We start from the raw sequence: 6,000 nt of genomic DNA, 5'->3' as shown, positions 1-6,000 counted from the left end.
TACCTATTATGACACTTTTAAAGCCATATCTTAATTTTAAGTAATTTTGGAATTTCTTCTTTTTTTTTTAATGTGATCTCTAAAGGTTGTCACTGCTTGGAATTAGATTTCCGGAAAACTCGCTCCTGTACTATGTTTATCTTTGAGATCAAATAACTCTTAGAGTCGACAGCTGTTAATTGTCATTAGTCATCTTTACTTAATATCGTCATATGTTTAGAAACAGCACCCTTTTCTAGATGACTTCTCCTAACAAAAGTAACATAGCAATTTCTTTTGATGGACTCCACTTTTGGTAATCAATATTCTTGTTCAGTTTGATTTTTAAGGGTACTGATGTGTGATGAAGAAGTTTGTTAAGTAGGGTTAACTTAGTTACTTCTGAACTTGGGGTGTTGTCACTGTGGCCTAATTGATATGAATCAACAGTTTTCATTAGATGAAGAATTTTATTTTCTGGTTAAAGGTATTATTTCATAGGTAAACATTTTGAGTCCTGATGAATAAATTCAGGACTGGAGACGTTTTTAAGGGAAAAACAAATAGTTGATTTATTCCAGATCATTATCAGCTACTTAATAACATTGTGAGGAGGGGACAGCCACTCCAGTCTGCTTGCCTGGAGAATCCCCATGGACAGAGGAGCCTGGAGGGAAACAGTCCTGGGGTCACAGAGAGTTGGACGCGACTGAGCGACTAAGCAGGGCACAAAATATACCACTGGGCTCCCCTGGGGGCTCAGTGGTGAAGAATCTGCCTGCAAAACAGGAGGCGTGGGTTCAACTCGGTTGCCAAGATCCCCTGGAGGAGGAAATGGCAGCCCACTCCAGTGTTCTTGCCTGGGAAATCCCAAGGACAGAGAAGCCTGGCAGGCTACAGTCGCAAAAGAGTCGGACACGGCTTGGTAACTACACAACAATATACACCGTCACATCTTGGGAACCAGAGATACAGGAGTGAATAAATCGAGAACCTCACTCTCATGGGGAGATTAGAGAAGGGTGTTCAGAAAATAAAATAGTCAATAGCCAAATGAATTTTACGCTTTCAGATAGTTTTGAGTGCTCTGAGAAATTACAGCACAGTGACATGCGAGTTACAGGTCAGAATGATGAGGAATGGATGAGTGACGGTGGGAGCTCTCAGGAGACTTGTCTGAAAATATGAGGCAGTACCAATACTGAGGACTGCACCAAGACTCATATAACTAGCATCATTGGTGTGAGACCTTAGACAGAAATTCTATTCTCTTCTCTACAGGATGAATGCAAGAAAAAAAATGGGAACTGACATAAGGAAAATTTGGGATTATAACTTGGTGCTATTTTTGTACCATTGGATTTAACACTTGGCACAATTTGGAATTAGAATGTTTTAGCAGTCTTTCAATTACCCTTTTTGGGATGTGAGACGATTCTTAATTATGTTATTTAAATCATATGTAAGTGGCTAGTCTGAGGTCTTTGGTTTATACTGAATTTGTGTTTTAGCTAAAGTCTGATATTGTAACATACTTAAAGTTAGGTGAATTTAGATAATTGATATAAAAACATATGTATGATTTATTTTTCTTATTTTAGTTATCTAATATTTATGCTTTCCTTCAAAATAGTCTTTTACCCTATTTTTTGAGCATAAAAAACAAACTGAAATTAATTGCTATTGACCACACCTGCTCCCTGATAAGGTTATAAGGAAGGTTCTGTTGTTCATCTGCAAACATTGTGCTTGATATCTGGGAAGTTTCTAAGTAAAACAGTTTGCTGCTCAGTTGCTAAGTTCTGGACTCTTCGTGACCTCACGGACTGTGGCACACCAGTCTCCAGTCCCTCACTACCTCCCATAGATTGCTGAAGCTCAAGTTCATTGAGTCGGTGAAGACATCCAACCATCTCATCCTCTGTCACCCCCTTCTCCTCCTGCCCTCAATCTTTCCCAGCATCAGGGATTTCTCCAGTGAGTCATCTCTTCACATCAGGTGGCCAAAGTATTGGAGCTTCAGCATTAGCAACAGATCTTCTAATGAATAATGGCTGCTTGTAAATACAATTCTGTAAGATTCATGGCTTGCATTCTAGGGCAAGAGAAGTCTAAATTAAGCCCCAGCATTTTTAATACATGTTGAAATTGCAGGTTTATAAAAGTCATGCTGCAGTCCTTTCATGAAAACCAATAACACATTCTGTATTTTTCTTGGCTGATAAGAAAATTGTAGCTAGTCTCCAAAATAACTGTAATCAATCATGTGGAAATTGGAGGTTTCAAAGGGAAGATTGGTCCAGTATTTTCACTTTTGCAGGCAGGATGAAGTTATTTGGATCCCAGAGAAACTAACATGAAGGCAGATTCTGGTTTAAGAGAATATGATGTATCATTTGACACAGATACTTCAGAGGAGATGCTCTATCTTTGGTAGAGTAATTAAATGAGACGATCTCATGATGAAATGTATTGCTAACTTATTTATACTATAGATGATTGCTATAAAAAATTAAGTCGAAAAACTTGCTGAGTTCTTGCTAACATCGTGGCTTTCTATGCATCAGTGCTAAACAGGAATACAGAAATAGTTACAAAGGAGAAGGAAAGAATGGCTTTATTACTTTCCAGGCAAAGAGGGAACACAGTAGGCTAGCACCCCAAGAACTGTGCCCCTCTTCCTGGTGAGTAAGGAGAGGTTATGGAGTCAGGCAAGGTTATGTGATAAGGATCAAGGCAGTAACAGTAACTTTGCATTCTTTCTGCTGCAAATTTCCAAAAGGAAGAGATTGCTGACAAGATTAGAATGTGTAGAGTCATGCAAAATGTCAGGCTGGATGAGTTAGAGGCTGGAATCAAGATTGCTGGGAGAAATATCAACAACCTCAGATATGCAGATGATATCACTCAAATGGCAGAAAGCAAAGAGGACCTAAAAAGCCTCTGATGAGGGTGAAAGAGGAGACTGAAAAAGTTGGCTTAAAACTCAACATTAAAAAGCACTCAGCCCATGGTATCCAGCCCCATCACTTCACAGTAAATAGAAGAGGGAGAAGGTGGAGGAGGCGACTGGTCTCCGTGTCTGAGGCTCTAGGATCACTGTGGATGGTGACCGCAGCCCTGGAGTTAGAAGACGATTGATTCTTGACAGGAAAGCTATGACAAACCTAGACAGTGTAGTAAAAAGCAAAGACCTCACTTTGCTGACAAAGATCCGTGTAGTCAAAGCTATGATCTTTACAGGAGTCATGTATGGATGTGAGAGCTGGACCATAAAAAAGGCAGAATGCTGAAGAATTGACGCTTTTGAACTGAGGTGTTGGAGAAGACTCTTGAGAGTCCCTGGACTGCAAGGAGATCAAATCAGTCCATCCTAAAGGAAATCAACCCTGAATACTCATTGGAAGGACTGATGCTGAAGTTGAAGCTCCAACACTTTGGCCACCTGATTTGAACAGCTGACTCACCTGATGCTGGGAAAGACTGAGGGCAGAGAAGGGGGCAACAGAGGATGAGATGGTTGGATGGCATCACCGATTCAATGGACATGAACTTGGGCAAACTCTGGGAGTTAGTGAGGGACAGGGAAGCCTGGTGTGATGCGGTCCGTAGGGTCCCAAAGAGTTGGACGTGACTTGGCAATTGAACACACTGCATAGAGTCTTAGGTGGTGGGTCTCCTAATCTTAATGCGCCTCCCTGGCCTTTTTAATCTTGCCCCAGGTAGTTTCATTGCTGGAGCTCCCTTGATTAGCAACTGATCTGCCCCTTGGAACTCAGGAAAAGTCATGGAGGCTGGAGTCATGCCTGCAAGAAATGCGGGACATGCCAGGAAGTCCAACAGGGTACTGCTCAGCATCAAGTTGATATAAGCCATCTAGTCGAGTTATTCAGGTTTATTCTGCTCTTTTATTACTATTCTCTCTCTCTCTCACTGTCTATCTGGATACAAGTCTTCAAAAAGTAGTGGAAAATAAAGCCAATTTAATTATAGGATATTAATGCCAATTATATCTTTCAACTGGAAGACATTCTACTTCCTTTCCATATGGTAAATTTTATAAAAGAACAAAGGAATAGTTCAAATAATACTTGAATGAACAGTAATTGAATTTCATGCCCCATCAGCCAAATTGAAGGATATTCCCATTGTCTCAGAGCACAAAGCATGGATTTCATTATATTCAACTCAGAACAATATCCTTTAGAATCGCCGGCCTTCTGAATTTTGAGAGACTGTGTGGGTGTTTATGTTTGCTCAGTTGTGTCCGACCCTATATGACCCCAAGGACTATAGCCCAGCAGGCTCCTCTGTTCATGGGATTTCCCAGGTAAGAATACTGGAGTGGATTGCTGTTTCCTACTCCAGAAGATCTTCCCAATCCAGGGATCCCACCTGCATCTCCTGTGGCTCCTGCAGTGCAGGTGGATTCTTTAGCCTCTGAGCCATCAAGGAAGCCTGCTGACCTGATCTTTGAGAGGCTAAATAAAGACAAATATATATATATATATTTAAAAAAAAAAACAAGTTTGTTTCTGACAGTTCATCTCACAACAGCTGTTGGTAAAATTAAACTCCACCTAACATTCAACTTTCCCACACATAACCCTGAAACACTTTAGATAAATACTTGTACTTTTCAGCACTGGCAGTAATTTGGAGGTAAAATAGTTATGCTGTAACTCAACTCTCTGACTGTCCAGGTTGTGTGTACATGTGTATGTGTTAGAGGTTGAATCACCTGTAGTCACCTTCTTCTTGGTTTTCATGGTAAGGAAATAATTGGCCCTTGGTCTCGACAGAGCAACCTACTGGACATCCGACTAGGGTGATATTTCCCTACTAGAGTAGGGAGATAGCAAGTGAAGGTCAGAGGGAAATGAAAGTTCGAAAATTGGAAATTAACTGGCTGGACCCCTGGAGAAAGAGAAAATAGTTTAACTGGCAATGCTCAACGAATAATACAAAGGCTCCTTCCCCTTCAGACAAATCTGTGTACCTGAGCATCACAACATGGGCTTCCCCGGTGGCTCAGATGGCAAAGAAGCTTTCTCAATGCAAGAGACCTGGGCTTGACCCCTGGGTCAGGAAGATCCCTTGCAGAAGGGAATGGGCAACCACTTCAGTATTCTTGCCTAGAGAATTCCACGGACAGAGGAGCCTGGTGGGCCACAGTCCGTGGGGTCACAGAGTCAGACATGACTGGGCAACTGACAGTTTTCTGGGGCCAGCACCCTACATCTTCCCATCCTCCTGTCCATAGGGAGTGGCAGCAGCTGTATCACAGGCAGGACCCAGAAGACTCGGGGCTTCCCAGGTGGTGCTGGTGGTAAAGAACCCGCCTGCCAGTGCAGCAGACACGAGAGACGTGGGTTCGATCCCTGTGTCGGGAAGATCCCCTGGAGGAGGGCATGGCAACCCACTCCAGTGTTCTTGCCTGGAGAGTCCCATGGACAGAGGAGCTTGGAGGACTACAGTCCATGGGGCTGCAAGGCCACCACTGAAGGGATTCCGCACTCGCACACGCACAAGACCCAGGCACGGACTGTCTCAGAGCTGGGTGGGTGCAGAGAGCTCCAGTCTGCGTCCCTGCTTCCCCAACTTTAGGTCAATGCACTCAACACACTGTAGTGTGAGTTCATAACGAAGACCTTCAGACCTCTTTGTTTAGATCACAGTTCCATTTGCTTGAGATGCTCTTCTACCCTTCTTTACAAGTTAACTTATAAATCTAGTTAAAACTACATTTTCTTCCAAAACCTCCCAGCTCCCAAGCAGAGCTGGTCATTCCCCTCCATGCTCCCATGTATCTGCTTCATGTATCTCTTTTCTATCTGTTATAGTTTGCATTATCTTAATAAAATAAAGTTAATTTACAATGCTGTGTTAATTTCTGCTGTATAGTAAGGTGACTCAGTGACTTACACATCTGCATGCTGCTGCTGCCAAGTCACTTCAGTCGTGTCCGACTCTGTGTGGTCCCGTAGACGGCAGCCCACCAGGCTCCCCTGTCCCTGGGAT

The sequence above is a fragment of the Odocoileus virginianus genome, chromosome 22 (genome assembly GCF_023699985.2).
Source record: "Odocoileus virginianus isolate 20LAN1187 ecotype Illinois chromosome 22, Ovbor_1.2, whole genome shotgun sequence".
In the NCBI taxonomy this organism is placed as follows: domain Eukaryota; kingdom Metazoa; phylum Chordata; class Mammalia; order Artiodactyla; family Cervidae; genus Odocoileus; species Odocoileus virginianus.
The sequence above is the reverse complement of the archived record's forward strand: the minus strand, read 5'-3'. Positions refer to the sequence as shown.